This window comes from Alligator mississippiensis, chromosome 4 (assembly GCF_030867095.1).
Source record: "Alligator mississippiensis isolate rAllMis1 chromosome 4, rAllMis1, whole genome shotgun sequence".
In the NCBI taxonomy this organism is placed as follows: Eukaryota; Metazoa; Chordata; order Crocodylia; family Alligatoridae; genus Alligator; species Alligator mississippiensis.
Window position 1 is genome coordinate 103,332,334 of NC_081827.1, and position 16,477 is coordinate 103,348,810.

At 44.1% G+C, this 16,477-nt stretch overlaps 1 protein-coding gene across 2 annotated transcripts in view; it reads left to right on the forward strand.

Moving 5' to 3' along the window:
* The window catches only part of SYN3 (synapsin III), a 377,511-nt gene that overhangs the window by 314,535 nt on the left and 46,499 nt on the right, over positions 1-16,477 (forward strand). The window lies entirely within an intron of this gene.

The following is a 16,477-nucleotide window of genomic DNA, read 5'->3' on the forward strand; positions in this document are numbered from 1 at the left end:
GAAGCTGGGGGGTACTAGAGCAGCCCTCCCTTCCCTTCCACACTGCTGAGCTGAAGCGGGGCATGGCCAGGCCCTGGCAGGATGCTCTGATTAGGGAGGGGTTCTCCCCATCCTGAGCAGCCCAGCAGGCAGTTGATAACACAGTGTTTGTTACCTCTACCTCAGTGTTTATCAGCCCATTAAGAAAACAAAGAAAAAAAAGCTTCTCTCCATTAGTTCAAACTCTTAAACAACTTTTTCCAAGGAAGGAATGGAGGGATGTTACCAGCTACCTGTTGATTAGCTCCAAAAAGCCCTAAGTGGACACAGTCCTGTCTGCCTTTGTCCAGTCTCCCACAGCACAGACTATAGCCAGCATGTGGTATGCTCACTAATGCTGAGAGGTATCTGTGTAAGGCAGAGAGGAGCAGGGAATCCCTGCTTAGCAGGCCATGGTGAGGGAAGGGGGGGAGCAGGGGGAAGCCAGGCAGATGTCTGTAGTCTCTGCCAGAGCTGCAGCCAGGGAGCAGAAGGGAGGGACCAGCTCTGCTGTGGGGCAGAGCACCCAGCCCAGAGAGCATGTCAGTATGCTGGGGGAGTCTGGTTTAACTTAAACCAGGAAGGGGTCTGGGACAGACATTGCATAAACCAGTTTTACCCAAATCAGTTAAGTCTGATACTATATTCAGCCAGGTTTATCTCAAACCAGTTTCAGCCATTTTCAAGCTGGTTGATGTGCACTAAACATCTGTTCTGTTACAGGTTTAAACCAGTTTCTGATCACTTAAACCGGTTTATGTGTAATGTCTGCCCCTACCCCCATTCACTGCAGAGGCCAGAACCTTACCCTTTACTTGTAAAGTTGCCAAAGTGAGAAACTCAGAATAAAAACCAGCTATATTAAATCAGATGCATGTAGCTGAGTCCTCTATCTTAGTCATAGCTTTCCTGTCCAAGGGGTTTTAGCCTAAGCAGCATACTGGTCACACTTACTAAGAGCCATTCCTTGTGCTTTTAAAATATCATGTTTGATTGGTCTCAGATGGGAGGCAAACCATCCCTCCTAACAATTCTGAGAGCAGATTAACCTTTTCAACAGTGAGGGTCACATACAGTCCATCATAATCACTCTGTATTAGCATTGGCAAACACAGGGTAAAGATTTCAGAAGTACTCAGAGAGTTCATCTATACATGCAATTAAGCCACAATTACTGCTGCCGGGCACCACATCTTCACATGTACCTGGGATTGCAGCATGTTTAGCCAGGTCAGAGCAGCTGAGGGCTTCTCCCCCCAGCTCAGAATGCTGCAGAGGGTCTAGCTGGGGCCCAAGAATGTTTCAGTGTGGAGCTAGCCAGCAGGCAGCCCCCCGTACTGAAGAACCCTCATGCCCAGTAGTCTAATAAGGACACACATGTAGATGCTCCATGCTTACTGAGCAGCTAATTAGTCTGCTGCTCAGTAAACATCTCATGTAGATGCACCCTGTGTGGGCCTAGCTTTGCTCCCACTGGAGTTAACAAAAACTTTACTGTTGACTTTAGTGAAAAAGAGGTAGGACACCACTAAGTGATTTTGGAAACCCCACTCACAAAGCATTTTTATAACCCCTGGGTGGGAGCACCATTGTAAAGATTTGATGTGTCTTCAGTTGAGCGATATGCCCCCCCGCCCCCCCTCACAGTGTCTTGTTCTGGGAATCTAGAGGCATCCACCTTAAACAGCAGCCTCAGAAGAGACCACATCCATATGGGGTCTGCTTTCATTCCAACAAGGATTCCCAAACAACATCACTGATGCCAGTAACTGGTTTGCTGAACAGTCTGAGTGCCAAGGGCTTTCTTCCCTTATTCTCAGTTGTTCTGTTCATCCATTAATATAATGTGAGTCAAAGTTAGGGGACAGGAAGAGGGAGCTTTCAGAGGCTGTGGTTTCTCCTGAATGCCTAAAGCCAAACACTAATGAAAGGATAAAAAAAACAAAACAAAACAAAACAAAAAAACCCCAAAGATGTCTGCAACCCATTACATCAGAGCTTCCTTGGTTAGAGAAACAAACCCAATGTGACACTGCTTTACATTGCTGATGCAGATGATCTAATTTAGCTAATTAAGTCTAGGCCACGACTGTTTAGAGAGTGGTTATGAGATAGGACTCCAGCATCAGAGTGCTGTGTAAGGAATGCCTTCTTAGCTAACTCCAAAAACATACATACATGGTCTCTCTATCTGATACCCACTGAACATACGATTTTTATAGCCTGGACCATGGCATGGGAAGTTTTGAGCATTTGTTTCAGCTTTCACACTGACAATTGGGATGGTATCAGTTGAGAAGAGGTCTGATTGGAGAGGGGGAGAGGGAGAAGAGAGGAACTCCAGAAAAAGAGTTTTATGAGAAATAGTCTTTAGTTTCAAAAATTAAAAAAGAAATAGTTATAATCAAGAGAAGTGGACCATTTAGAACACAAATAGGAAGCTTGCCCCTACTTTACTTTCTCCTTGCTTGTATATTTTGAGAGCATCCATTGTATGTGCACTGAAGAAGCTCAGCATACCAAGGACACCTCGCTTACTGTAACCTTGGCATCCTCACTGTGGAAAGTAAAAAGTGCAAACTATAAGCCACTGCTGTGGCTGGATGAGAGCTTCATGGGGAATTTGAGCAAATATTTTAACTGGAGAATGTCAGAAGAGATGTAGAAATCTGACAAGCCATCCAACAGGCATCCTGGCACTATTTTGATTTATATGTCTGAGTGAACATGATGCTCACATAATGATGGAATGACAGCATGTCCAGTGACAACCAGCTGGGTAGGCAGGTGCCAGGCAGGACCCTGTTACGCCGCTCTTTCATTGGCACTTCACTTTGTACCTTTAGCCATGCTCCATGCTGGGCCTGAGCCTCTACCACTGTGCCAGTGCCCTTCATTCCTGACTTGAAGTACTTCCTGCTCTTCCAGTACAGTGACATCCTTCTCCAGGCTTAAAAATAAACCTCTGTTACAAAGTCTTGCCTCTGTCTCCTGAAAAGCTAAGCAGCAAGCCTAGGAGAGAAAAAAATAGCCTGCTATCTTAGGTGCAGAGAGGCTCGTTCACATTTGTCTCACTTATCCCAATAAGGTGGAGATATTTCCTGACAGATGAAACCTGCCCAGGTCTCCACCTCATTTTCCAGTAAAGGGCAAACCCTTTCTCTAAAGACAGACAAACCAGATTGAGTGGGCTTAGGCAGACCACAGCCTCCTTGCAGCCTCAGGCATGCCCGGCATAAAGAAGAGGGCCTGTTATTCTGAATGGAATTTCTCTACTTCCTGCTGCTTGCAATTGCTGGCCACTGTAATCTGCAGTGTACAAATGTGTGTGTTCAGCCGGGGAAAGAATGCTTCTGATTGAGATGGTGGTTATGAGATGAAAAAAGATTGATCCACACAGTGGTTTCTTCTGTTTCCTGTGTGCATTCGCTTGTGGAGGCCCCTTCTTGTGAAGGCTACTAAGGATGTAAATGGGATGTTAACAGAAGCCAGTTCTAACTGAAAAAAGCTTTAGAATATGTTCTCCATGGATTTTGTTTAACCTCCGAGGCAAATACTCTTTGCATTTCTGGTCCACCAGAACAAATCTGATTTGTGGTAGCACTCAGGTCCTGGCCGAAGCTTGCCTGTTAGAATGATCATTGGGTTGGGTTGTAAGCAATGGCCATTCATGGTGAACTCCATGAACCATTCCCACTTCAGCTAAAGGACTAAATGCATTAGCTGGCAAGTGCAGGTGTTATAGCCTGGTGCATAAAACAACCACAAGAGGGAGACACACGTGCTACCTTGGGCAACTCTTGCTCTCAAGCTGAGCAGGAAACAATTTTTACTGTCTTGTGACAGTTTTCAACATTTTGAAATACATTTCCATCCCAACTTGGAAAAAAGTTGAAATCTTGAAAATGTCCATGATAATATAATAATCCAAATCAATTCAGATCAATGGAAGGATTTCCATTTTGAAATATTTTGTTTCCATTTTGATTTTGATGTTTAACGTTTCTTAGTATAACTTTGCTTACAGTTTGAAATCAAAAGGCCTTTCCAATTAATAGTAAATGTTTTTGCTTTGAAAATATTGAAATAGGACATTTCAGCAGTTTTGAAACTTTCTTTCCAAGGCATGTTTTCATTGAGAAGTGTGTTAAAACTGACCTTTTCCCACAAACAGCTTGGGATCCAAAAAATCAACTTTTTTCTCCAAAAAAGGCATTTAATCATGACATTCCCAGCCAGCTGTAATATGCAAACAGTGAAGTCACTGGATAAGTAGGCTGCCATAATCTCCTTTGAACATGAATGAACAGAAAGTAAAACTTAATCTAAAAAGTGAAAAACTTTCATCCAGGGACAAGAGGCATCAGATTGTATCACACAAGAATGAGGCAAAAGGACAAAGACCTTAAAATTAGAGCAGACTGAAAAATATGGCATGATAGGACCCTGTAGCAGAGGTGAGGATGTGAGATGATTCCTGACTTCGAGTCAGCAGGTGAGGCTAAAAACAATGAAATTATCTGTGGATATTTATGATAAAAATAGCTGCCCTGAGTTATCTCACATTTGAAAGTTCAATATATAGCAACCTTAGTACATCATACGTGTGTTTGCCTGTAAGTGTTTAGCCAAAAAAAAAAATCTCTTGTGCACCATAGCAAAACTGTCTTTCATGGTAGGACATGATGTGAGAGGTAAGCTATGCATTCAGCTCTACACCATAGGAAATAGGCAGAGTCTATCCACAGAAAGGCAACACCTATTCCTTAGTTCTTCTGTATTACATAGTCATCTGAGCCCTAAAAAAAAATAATTAGCTTTGCCAGTCCTGTATATTTAAAACAAATACAAACTGAGATTTGTCAAAGTCAAGCAATTAACTACCATGAGTTTCTGTTTCTTCTCAATGCAAGTATTTCCACTGCTTTGAGTACTTTTGGCAAACTGCACAATGCTGAAAAAAAAAGAAAGGGTGACCCATTGCTGAACTGCAGTTGCATGCCCAGAAGGCATTTTAAACTTAGCAATGAACTATGGTATCCTATACCCTTTAGCAGTCAGTGAACCATAGAGTCAGTGCCCACCTCATCCTGCCAACATCTGACATCTGGCATTTCAGCCAAAGGCAAACTGGAACCCTGGCATTATGCCTACATTTACAATAATTTGAGATTTACAAATTATCATGAATGCCTTGATTTGTCAAATGAAGAATATTTATTTATGTATGTCCTGATATACATGTGCCCTGATTCTGATCGCACAGAAGGTTTATGTCCCAGGTAAACCTGGGAAGTTTATGTCAGCTTTAAACAGAAGTTACACAATAAGGTAATGCAGTGGAGCAACTGCCTTGTCTTTCAATGAGTTATGCTGCTTTGCAAGGAGAACCAAGCTGTTTGTAAGGTTTGATTCTCCATTGCATTACCTTACTGTGCAAATTCTGTGTAAAGCTGACATAAACCTTCCCAGTACCAAACTTCATTCACTCTGTACTTTGGAGGCAGTCCTCTCCTTGTAAATCTCATGAATCTCTGTAGTGACTTTCACCAGCTCTGTGAGCTGACATGCGAGCACCAAAATGTGCATGGTGAGCTCCAAACTAGTATACTTACCAAAAAAAACAGATGATGCCCTTGGGGTCTGGTTTTCACACTTGTCCTCCAGGAAGTTTTGTTTCTGTCAAAGGGCCTGTTAAACTTGATAAGAGCAAGATCTCATATGGGGAGAGTGGAAGAAGAGCTCAAAACCTCCTGCATATGTTAAAGCCATTGCAGGCAGCCAAGGAAAATAAACAGTCTCAGGAGCTCTGGGGGCACAAAGAAAGAGATCCTGTTTAGAGGAAACTGAGAACCGAAGGAAGGGACAAAACTCTTGTGCAACTTTGCAGGAGTAAAGTTCAGGCACTGCCAAAAATGATTCCTGTTGCTCTGGTTCAACTTGAGCAATCCTCTCAACCTCCTTCATCACTCTTGCAGTCCTCCATTTGGAGCACTATTCTAATTTCTGAATGAAAAGAGAGCATAAAGAAACTCATACCATGCCATAGAAGAAATCCTCCTCCCTGAACCTAGAAAAAAATTAAACAGTGTCTCTACATTGTTTTATCCAAGAGCAAGTATTTGCTGTCCTTAATAACGTGTCCTCAAAAGTAAGCACATTTGGAAAACACACACAGTACAAAGTGAACTCCTTACATTAAGAAATGACACATGTCTATGCACTTGCTGTTCTACCCTGTATTTGAACTGATGATAATAGGGACTTTTTGGGCAGAGCTATCATTCTGCCTGGGTATTAAGTTTAGAACCTATAATAATGCCTTTTAAATGACACTAATGCACAGTAGACTAAGTCTACTGCACATTAGTGCAATAGCATGGCTTTTGCTGTGACATGGTAATGCAAGGTAGAATTAATCTACTGAGCATTTAGCATTTCATGTAGATGTGTCCTCTGTCACACACATACATACCTGCTCACTATACTATTTCTTTGCTGTGCATTTGCTTATCCAGTTTTTTTATAATTCTCACACTTGAAACTTCAGTAAAATGAAAAGAACATCAAATTATTTCACTTCTGTGCTCCTAAATACTTAGAATCCCCCAGAAAGCCTTCACAGTGTCCTGTATGATCACTAAAAAAGGGAATTAAAGCCACATTCCAGGTGGTATTAGGATAAAAGATAGGCAAGTTTGAGTTAAATACAAAAAGCTGTGCTCTGTTGCCAACCTGCTTTATGGCAGATTGTAACCACAGCAAATGTTACAACCATAGCACATTGGTCTGTGGTTTGTTTTATTTCAGGATGTGGGGATGAACTCATATTGTTGTTTGGTGGAGGGTTAAAGAAATTATAGGAATAATGGGTAGAGTTTGGATTAAATTTGCAATCCCTTGCTTTCACCTTGCTTTGTCCTAAACTGTTACATAATTTATCCCCCTTACAGGAATGAATATAATGGCACAGTTGGGATCTAAGGAATTTCATGCCCTATCCCAAGCATCATGTATCCTGCCATGCCAGATGTGTATGCCAGGAAACACGATTTCTGGTATGAGGCATAAAATACCTCAGGTCCCAATCATGCCACTGCCAGGTCCGAACCAGACTAAGGGCAGTCCTCGGACACATGGCACACATTCAAGATAGATAAGCCACCATATAAACCAGCCACAGTAATGTTTCACATTACATATGGAATATCTTTGTGGCTTGTTTGCCATTTTACTGCACCACAAATTGGCTGAATGTGTGGTATATTATAGTTTATGGTATGATTAACATGTCAATTGCACCATAAATGTAACATCTTCTAGGGCCCAGTGGTGATTTTCCTCCTTTTAGCACAGCTTTATAGAATGAGGTGTGACCCTTAAGTACTGTCTCAAAAGTAATAATTCCCAAATCCACCTTTCATCTCTCACAATTCTACTCTGTTCATTCCTTATCCATAACTGTGTTTCTCATATCTCTCTCCTGGTTGTCCCATCTCCAACTCTAAATAAAACTGGGGAAAAAAACAGAGCCTTCATTGTAGCCCTGAGCGTATTCTTTTCCTTCCCATTGACCATTGGTACTTCCATTTCCCAGAGAGATACCAAAGAATACTACCTTGAGGCATGCTAGGAAGCACCACCATGGAAACACAATGCATCCATTCACTTCTGCTCCCTTCAAGCTGCATGCTGAGCAGTGTCCTTCTGTTGCCATTAGACCGGTGCTGAAAGATCCTTGTGCCAATCTCATGACCATGCCCAAGACCAAGTGTGCCTGAGAGGAGCACTGGGTGTGCTCTAGGTATATGCCATAGAGCAGCTATGTGGCTTAGATTTGATATGTGTATGTGCAGAGCAAAAGTGTGTGGGCAAGGCATGTTTTCAAGATGGTGCTTCCTAGCGCCATCCAATATAAGATATGTCCTTGGAGCCCTCTTCAAATTCTCTTCTTTCTTTTCCCTCTCATACCAGAGTACTTGCTGATATCTTTCCCATTCTTCCTTTAGAACATCTCAACCTCTTCTTCTCAAACTGTGGTATATGAGTAATCTCTTCCTTCAACTGATTTAGTTTATTCCTCTTGCTTCCCTAAATCTCATATTGCTCCCTTCCAGAGTGTCCAAAATATCACACCATTGTCACTTATCTTGCCTACTGCTCTGACCATCACATCCCATCACCTTGGATGTCTACAAAAGCTTAACTTGTGCCCCCTCAACTTCCAACTCTACATGCTCACTTTCAAGTTTCCACTCAGTTTGGCTTCTGCCGCCATCTCCTTATCACCTTCTCTTTCTGTTATAATTATAATCTAATAGTGTGTGTGTGTGTGTGTGTGTGTGTGTGTGTGTGTGTATACACATACATACACACACACACACAAAAGAATTACAACAGTAGAATGTGTAGTTTGTTACAGACATATCAAACAAGTTCCTTTATATATATAAATAATATATATAAATAATATATATATAAAAGAATTTGTTTGATATGTCTGTAACAAACTACACATTCTACTGTTGCAGGGGTTTAGGTTGTAGCCGTGTTGGTCTAACGATATAGGCAGACAAGGTTCCTTGGGTGAATTTGGTATCTTTTATTAGACCAACCCAAATGGTTGGAGAATAGTTATTAAGCAAGCTTTCGGGTTCAAAAACCCTTCGTCAGGCTCAGGAAGCTGCAGCAGTTGGTGTGTGCTCTTCCATGCAGCTTCCTGAGCCTGACGAAGGGTTTTTGAACCCGAAAGCTTGCTTAATAACTATTCTCCAACCATTTGGGTTGGTCTAATAAAAGATACCAAATTCACCCAAGGAACCTTGTCTGCCTACATTCTACTGTTGTAATTCTTGTTCTCACATTCCCCAGTCTTTGCTTGTCATTGCTTTCTATGTTACCTCTAGTCTGAAGTATAAGCTGCAGAGGACAGGGACCTTTCTCTTTTTAAATCACTAGGAATGTGTATGGAGCGGTAGAAGTAACAAGTAGTAGCATGGTGTTATCTACTGAATCAACAATTCTGCACAGCTCATGAGCTAATAAGTCAATGTAAGGAACACACCCACCCCTTATTCCACATCCTACAGAACAGTCCTAACTTTCACATATCTGCCTCATATCTGGCAAGGTCAGCTGGAAGGGTGCACTAAATCCTGAATTTAGTTCAGATAGGGAAAAGATTGCTCTGTACATAAATTACATTGCATCATGACGTCACCCCTTTCACTTAATGTGAATCAGCTTGTGGAATTCCGTGTGAAGTCCAAAGGTCATATATATTCACTGCTCCTCCCTCCTACCAAATTAGTACAAGGGATGTGCTGTATATATGGAAAATGGTTTATATCAGGATCATGTGACTTTCAACTGTATGATTAGCATCCCAGGAATTCACTAGTTACTCCCACAGAAAACACCCTAATTACCCTAGTAAAAAAGTTAAATAAAAAGATATTTTTTAAAAGCATAGGAACTTACCAGACTTCTTTCTAGGAGGAAACAGAAATTGTACAGTGCCTTGCACAATGGGGCTTCAAGCCTAATTGAAGTCTCAAGAAACTAATGAAAATAACAACAATGGCTAAAGGGCAAGGGGCTTAGTAATGATACATCAGTTTGAACTGTTGTGTTAAAGGTGAGACTTGTTGAAAGTGTGGCCTCTGACAGCCAAAGGGATTTTCTGTTGGCACAGTTACACTAACTCCCTGAACAACACTAGTAAAGCTTACAAAAGCCCTCTTCTGTTGGCATGGCTGTGTTCACACTAGGGGTTTTGCTGGCAAAACTATGTCATTGGGTCTGTGATTTTTTTCACACTCCTAAACAATATAGCTGTTCTAGGAAACTGTATAGAGTAGACTAGACTTAAGTCACCAGACTAAGTCCATCCTATGTCAGTATCAGTAATGACTAGTGGTTATTGTAGTACAAGAAGTGAGTTGGGAAGAGCAGTTCAGTTCCTGCTGAGCAGCAGTAAGACTCTGTGCCTTGTCTCTATTAAGCCTACTTGTTTTTTCTTGTTTTCTCCAAAGTTTATAACACTTTGACTTACCGCTTTTCGAGAACCTTTTAAATGTTATCTGTCATGTCACTACAAAGCTTGCTGTACAATATCAAATGAATCAAAACATCATTTTGTATGTTGTCTATGGTTTTGTAGAAAACTCCAGAGCTGGTTGGTTTTATTCTCCCACTCATCATTCTGCCTTTGTCCTTGCTGCCCCTATCCATAGGACAGTCTTCTAGTTCCCAGCCTGTCTCCCTTTCCTCCCTCAATCAAATTCTTTCCAAGAAGCAATGTTTTCCTTGAGATGCAGAGCAGAATAAAATATGAAAAAACATTTACTAAAGGTGGGAGGTAACTATACCTTAGCTAGCTCCTTCCCTTAGCTCTGCCAGTTCATATTTTCCAAGACCCCCAGGGAGGTGCTAGCAACTGAATCTGCTTTGGTAGTTGGAGCACCACTAGAGTGCAATTAATAATAACTGTTGTGAGTATTTATTTAGTTACAGGAAAAATCCAATTTCTGTTGCTTGTCAATGCTAGCAGGGAAAAGCCACCAGGGTGACAAAGCTGGTCAATAGGGGGGAGTGTTATAGGGTGCATCTACACTACACCTGCCATGTTCTTGGGGCAGATACACTGGCCCTTCTTATCTGCTCCAGCTCACATGCACCAAATCCAGAAAGTGAAGCTGCTTCAGGAGCAACCAGCCTCCTACCACAGCATCTCTCATGATCCCTGTCTCTTGCAAGCTTGAAAGTCACCTGTGGAGCGGCTTCACTGCCCCATTTCTGAGCAAGCAGGAACAGGACATGCTCAGATGTGGCCCCTCCCAAAAATGCTGGGGATGAGGTATTGTCAGTCTCATATTTTACAAGCTATGAAACAATTTCCCATGCAGTCACATGCACACCTGTGACAAAATCTTCGTTATGTTCCAAATTGTGTTGATACCTTCAGGCTCAGTCCCATAGGCAAATGATAATGCATATGTGCATTATTACATCATTATTTTACACTGTGACAACATTGCCACACAGTGTGATCCCACCCATGTAGCCCTGATTCAGGGAGGTATGTAAGCACCTGCCTGACTTTAAACACAACTGTAAATTCCATTCAAGTCAGCAGAACTACTCACATGCTTATAGGAAGGCTCATAGTTAAATCTTAATCTAGCAAGGCCTCTGTGTAAGAAAACTCTTGAATACATTTCACAGTATTTAATTAAAAGAAGTTAGGTAAATGAACTAACATTAGGTATATAATGATTGGCTGAAATGCCTCCGAGGTCATAATCCTACCCCATAACCCACAGACATCCTCCACCCGAGGCTTGTCAACAATTATACACATTTTAAAAAACCCCAACTTGTTTTTTCCTGTCTTAAAGAAAGAGAATATTTTTTTAAAATAAACACAATGGGTTTTTGTGCATGATTTCAGTTAAGCACGTTTTTCTTATTAAAAACTTGTGTTATCCTTTGATTACATAATGCACCACCCAAGGAAACTGTGACTAAGGATATCTAAATACCCAATGCTAGGTTCTGATGATTCTAGTCCTGTTCTTGTGGCTATCAGAATGTCATCAGAACTTCACACTGTGGATATATGTATGTACAGACTTATGATACAATATGTTCTTTCTCCCTTTAACCTACCTGCCTGTCTACCTCAGGTACTTGTTTAGCCTTCTAGCTTTTCAGTTTGCCTTCTGTCTAGCAATCAGAACACAGCAGAGATGCAGGGATTCAGGACCAAATATTCATAAGGTGTAACTGGCACTGCTCCAGAGATTTCAGTGAAACTTGGCCAGGTTACACCACTAGGAGATCTGGCTCACAGATACAATATAAAGTGATTATAGGTTCGTTCCGCCTGGTCCTGTGAAGTGCTGAGTGCTTTCACCTCCAGCTGACTTCAGCAGGAGTTAAAAGGCACTCCACTGTCACCAGAAACACTTGATAAAAATACAGACATGCCGCTAAGTATGTTTGCCTCCTCGCCTCATTAGACCTTACCTTACCTGAAACAGAGTAGTCTGGCCTTGAGTTACTCTTGGAGCATCAGTAGGGGGTTTCAGAAGGGCATGTATTCAAAACTAAGTACATTCCAGTATACTTGTCCCTGTGGCCTTTCCACAGAAGCTGGCACACGCTCAGAGGTCTAGCAAAAGCAGTACCACAGATGGCAAATCTCCAGTTCTGAAGACTTGTGTATCATAGATAGTCCAGTGGGCTGCCTCTCATTCTGCTTCCAACATACCCACAAACCAGCTGGGTAGCAGCATAGCTGAGTGCCAAAGCTCTTTAGCTCAGGTAGAGTACCACATTAATGAAGCTCTGTTGCTTCTGGTATCCAAGCTATGGTATCTCTGCACAGCACTGCATTGTGCCATGGAGACAATCCCTTTATTTGCTTACTGATGATATCACAATGTCTGTACAAGCACTGCATAGTTTTGAAAAATTCAGAGGGTTAAAGAGACAGCAACAGACTTCAGCAGTGCTTTATCATTGTTTGTGGTTTCTAAAAGGGTGTCAGTAAATTTGGGTTACTTACTCTGCAGCTTCCAAACTTTACTTGCACGTACGCAAGAAAACAAATGCTTTTTTCCCTTTCAGAGTCAGCCTCAATCCACACTTTTGAGAGGTAGGACACATGAAACAACTAATGAGGAAGTTGATTTCTTTTGTTGAAGTTAATGAAGTAATGGTAATAATAATATCCAACTCAGGTAATGATCTGCTCCTCCCCACCATAGAATATGAGCTCCTCAAAATTTTAAGTGCATTTAAACTACAAGGTAGGAGAGTGTTATTCTCTCTACCATATAGATGGGAACTACAGTGTTGAAAAGCCAAGTGCATTTGCAAGAGTCATGCCAGATGTCTGGTAGAGCAGGGAATTGAGCGCATATCTCCCAAATCTAGGGCTGCATCCTGACTACTGGGCTGCCCTTGTCCAATAGGGCTGCCCTTGTCCTGCTTCAGCTTCACGAATGGTACAAGCAAGTTTACCTCTCTGGACTTGATCCAAGTTTCACCCATTTATGCCAGCAGTAAATTAAGCTTTGAGCTTTAATGAAACATGGGGACAAAGGATAATAATGGAAGCTGTCATTCCTCAAGACATAAACCAGTCTCAGTTACTAGGAGAATACTTTTCCTGAGGAAAAATTATTTTTGAGATACCTAATGTAGATTTTCTTGTGCTTTCTGAAAAGGCTAGTTCAGGGAACTGCCAGTGCCAGGGATCTCCTGGACTAAGTGGACCACAGATTTGGAAATTCCTAGGTTCCTGTTCCAAAACTCCTCCTATGCCTCTAAATCTGATTAATTCACCCCAGCACAGGGGCTGCCTATAGATATGCTTGTTCACGTTGAAGCGGACTCAATTAATTGAGTCTGCCTAGCATTCTAATTAGACTGATCCAGCGTCACCTCACCATCACATATATTAGGTCCCCACATGTTTCAAAATGGCCGTGGGGGCACTTTATCCAAACCTCTTCGAATGAGCTTGAGATGAAGCATCCTGCAGCCATTTGAAATGTGCAGGGGCTTAATACACATGACGGTGAGCTGTTTTAATTAGAGCAGCTGTCTGGGAACTGCTCTGACTAAAACACCAGCACCCCCAAGCATGTGTATAGGCAGCCATAAGGTCTGGTAATGAATCCTTCATGGGCCTATAGAAGCTTCTCCTTTGGTTTTCAAAGATGAGTCACTCGCAACTCATGCAAGATATTCCAGAGTACACTGCTTCCTCCCACTCACCTCTACATTTTTTTCTCTGAGCAGGTGAACAAAAAAGAGTTTCCGTGTTCATTACTGAATGTCATTATTTATGGCAAGCTGTCACAGATGGAGACGACAGCTCTATGTTAAATTTAGGGTGTAGCTTCTGCCTGTCCATATAGACAATTGGTAATTAGCACAAGAACAATTTGTTTGTCTCTTTTCAAACTTCAACAAATAGGAAAGGAGTCTGTCAAAATGCAACTAACTCCCACCACCAGATCTACAGGGTTAGCTGTTTAAAGCTTATTGCCTCAGACATTTAAATAAAGATAAATCCTATTCACTTGGGCAAATGTGCAATAAAATACACTGGGGCACTTGGTGATGATTTAGCCTTCAGGGCTAGGAACAAATGAGACACATAAACCAGTGTAAGTGGTCAGAAACTGGTTTAAACAGATGTTCAGTGCACACAAACCAGTTTGAAAATGGCCAAAACCATTTCGAGATCAACGTTGTTGAAAGTAATATCAGGCTTAACTGATTGAGATCAAACCAGTTTATAAAACCTCTGTCCCAGACTCCTTCCTGGTTTAAGTTAAATCAGAATCCCCCAGAATCCCCCAGCATGCCACGGGCCAGTTGCTGCCCACACCCGAGGGCCACAGGGCCAGGCCAGACTGAGCTGTGGCAGTCCATTGCCTCCCCCCCACCGCTGCCTATGCCCCGGGCCCACGGCAGCCCACCCCAAGGACCCAGTGCTGCTGCAAGCAGGCAGCAGGTGACAGGGAGAGGGAGGTGGGTGAGGAGCCATGCTTCAGCTGCAGTCTGCCTGCAAGCTTTGGCCCCCGCACCTGCCTCAGCATTGGGCACCTCTCACCACTCCTCCAAAGGACTTGGCCCAGGCACTGTGACACAGACCCTGGCTAAGGAGCTCTTCAGCGTGGGATGGAGCCGGCACCACTCCCCCCTTTCCCTCAGGCCACCGGCATCTGGCTGCAGTGGCCCCAGGTGCACATGAGGAGCCTGTCAGTGCCTGCAGTGCCCCCCTGCAATGGGAGAATTAAACCCCTCTTCCCCTCAGGCTACTGGGGTCTGGCCAAGCTCCTGCTCCTGCTGCTGGAGCAGTGAGCAAGTGAGCGGGGATAGAGGGGCTAGGGACCCCTGGCAGGAGCTGCTTCCTCCCTCCCCCTCCAGGCACACCTGGACTGGGGTCCCTGCAGGCCAGGGTGGGGGTTTAAACTCCTCCCCAATCATACTCAGGCCTGCTAGGGCCTGCCGTGCCCTGCCTTCCCCTTTCCGCCCCACCCCAGCACAGCTTCCCTACAGCCCAGGGCTCGCTCTAGCACTTCCTGGCTTCTAGCGTGAGCCACTGCAGGCATGTGCCTACATTTCCAGAATCAAAAGTGAATGTCTATCCACTTGCAAATTTGTTCAATCTATGCATGTTAGACTAACCTTCAAAGACTGAATCAATTCAGGCTTGGTCTTTCTGAATGTCTGTCCCTATCTCAGGTGACTGAAATGCATTAGAACATAACAGAGTGCAAAATGATGATGACATAGATACTGAAATGCACTGTTGGACATGCAGTGTCACAGTGGAAATGTGATACATCCTTCACCAGGTAAAATTTAGTGTTAGCATAAAGGTACTTCACATACATGTCAGAAAAGAGGTTCTTTCTATAAACACTGTGCAGTCTAACTCAGGAGTGGGAAAAATACAACCCGCGGGCCAGATCCAGCCCACGAGGCCATTCTATCTGGCCCACGGGGCCCCTAAAATATTTAGAAAAGTAATATTCACCTGCCCTTGGTTCCTATAAAAAATGACAGGAACCAAGGGCAGTATGACCCAGGGGAAGCCCAGTGGGCTCCCACAACAGCAGGCCCTGCCCCCCCAGCCGGAAGCCCCAGCTGGGGTTTCTAGCCTGGGACCATGTGGCTGCCCCAGCCGGAACCACAGGTAAGGGGGAAGGGGGGGGGAGGGCAGGGGAGGATCCCTGGCAGGGAAAGAACCCGGGGAAAAGTGGCCCAGGGAAAAGCTGAGCACGGGGGAAGCCAAAAGTGGCCCCTCACCTGCCCCATGGCCAGCGCCCCACACTGTAGCTGCTCACAGCCCACATGGGGCTGCCTGTGCCTGGTCTGGACACCCTGTGGGCTGCGAGCGGCTGCAGCAGGGAGTGCTGGCCACAGGACAGGGGAGGGACCACTTTTCCCCACGCTCAGCTTTTTCTCAGACTCCTTCCTGGCGTGGAGGAAAGTGGCCACTCCCCTGCCCTGTGGCTGGCGCCCCACGAAGCAGCCACTTGCAGCCTGCATGGGGCTGCCTGTGCCTACTCCAGACAGCCCCACATGGGCTGCAAGTGCCTTCAGCAAGGAGCACTGGTCACGAGGCAGGTGAGGGGCCGCTTTTCCCCATGCTCAGCACCAGTTTCTTCCCTGACAGCGAGCAGGGGGTGGGGGCTGTGCTCTGCCCCCCACCTGTACCACAGGGCTGGGGGGGCACTGGAAATGAGTGGGCATGGGAGCCAGCGGAAACACAGGGCCCGCATCCGTGTCCTGGCACCAGTGCCAGTGGGGTCTAGAACAGGGTAGCAGGAGCACAGGGTCCCAGCTGACAGGGGCTCTATGGAGCCAGCTCCCCTGTCTCCCTGCTGGTACAGCCCAGCCCAGCTCCACAGACCTCTGCCAGCCTCACCCT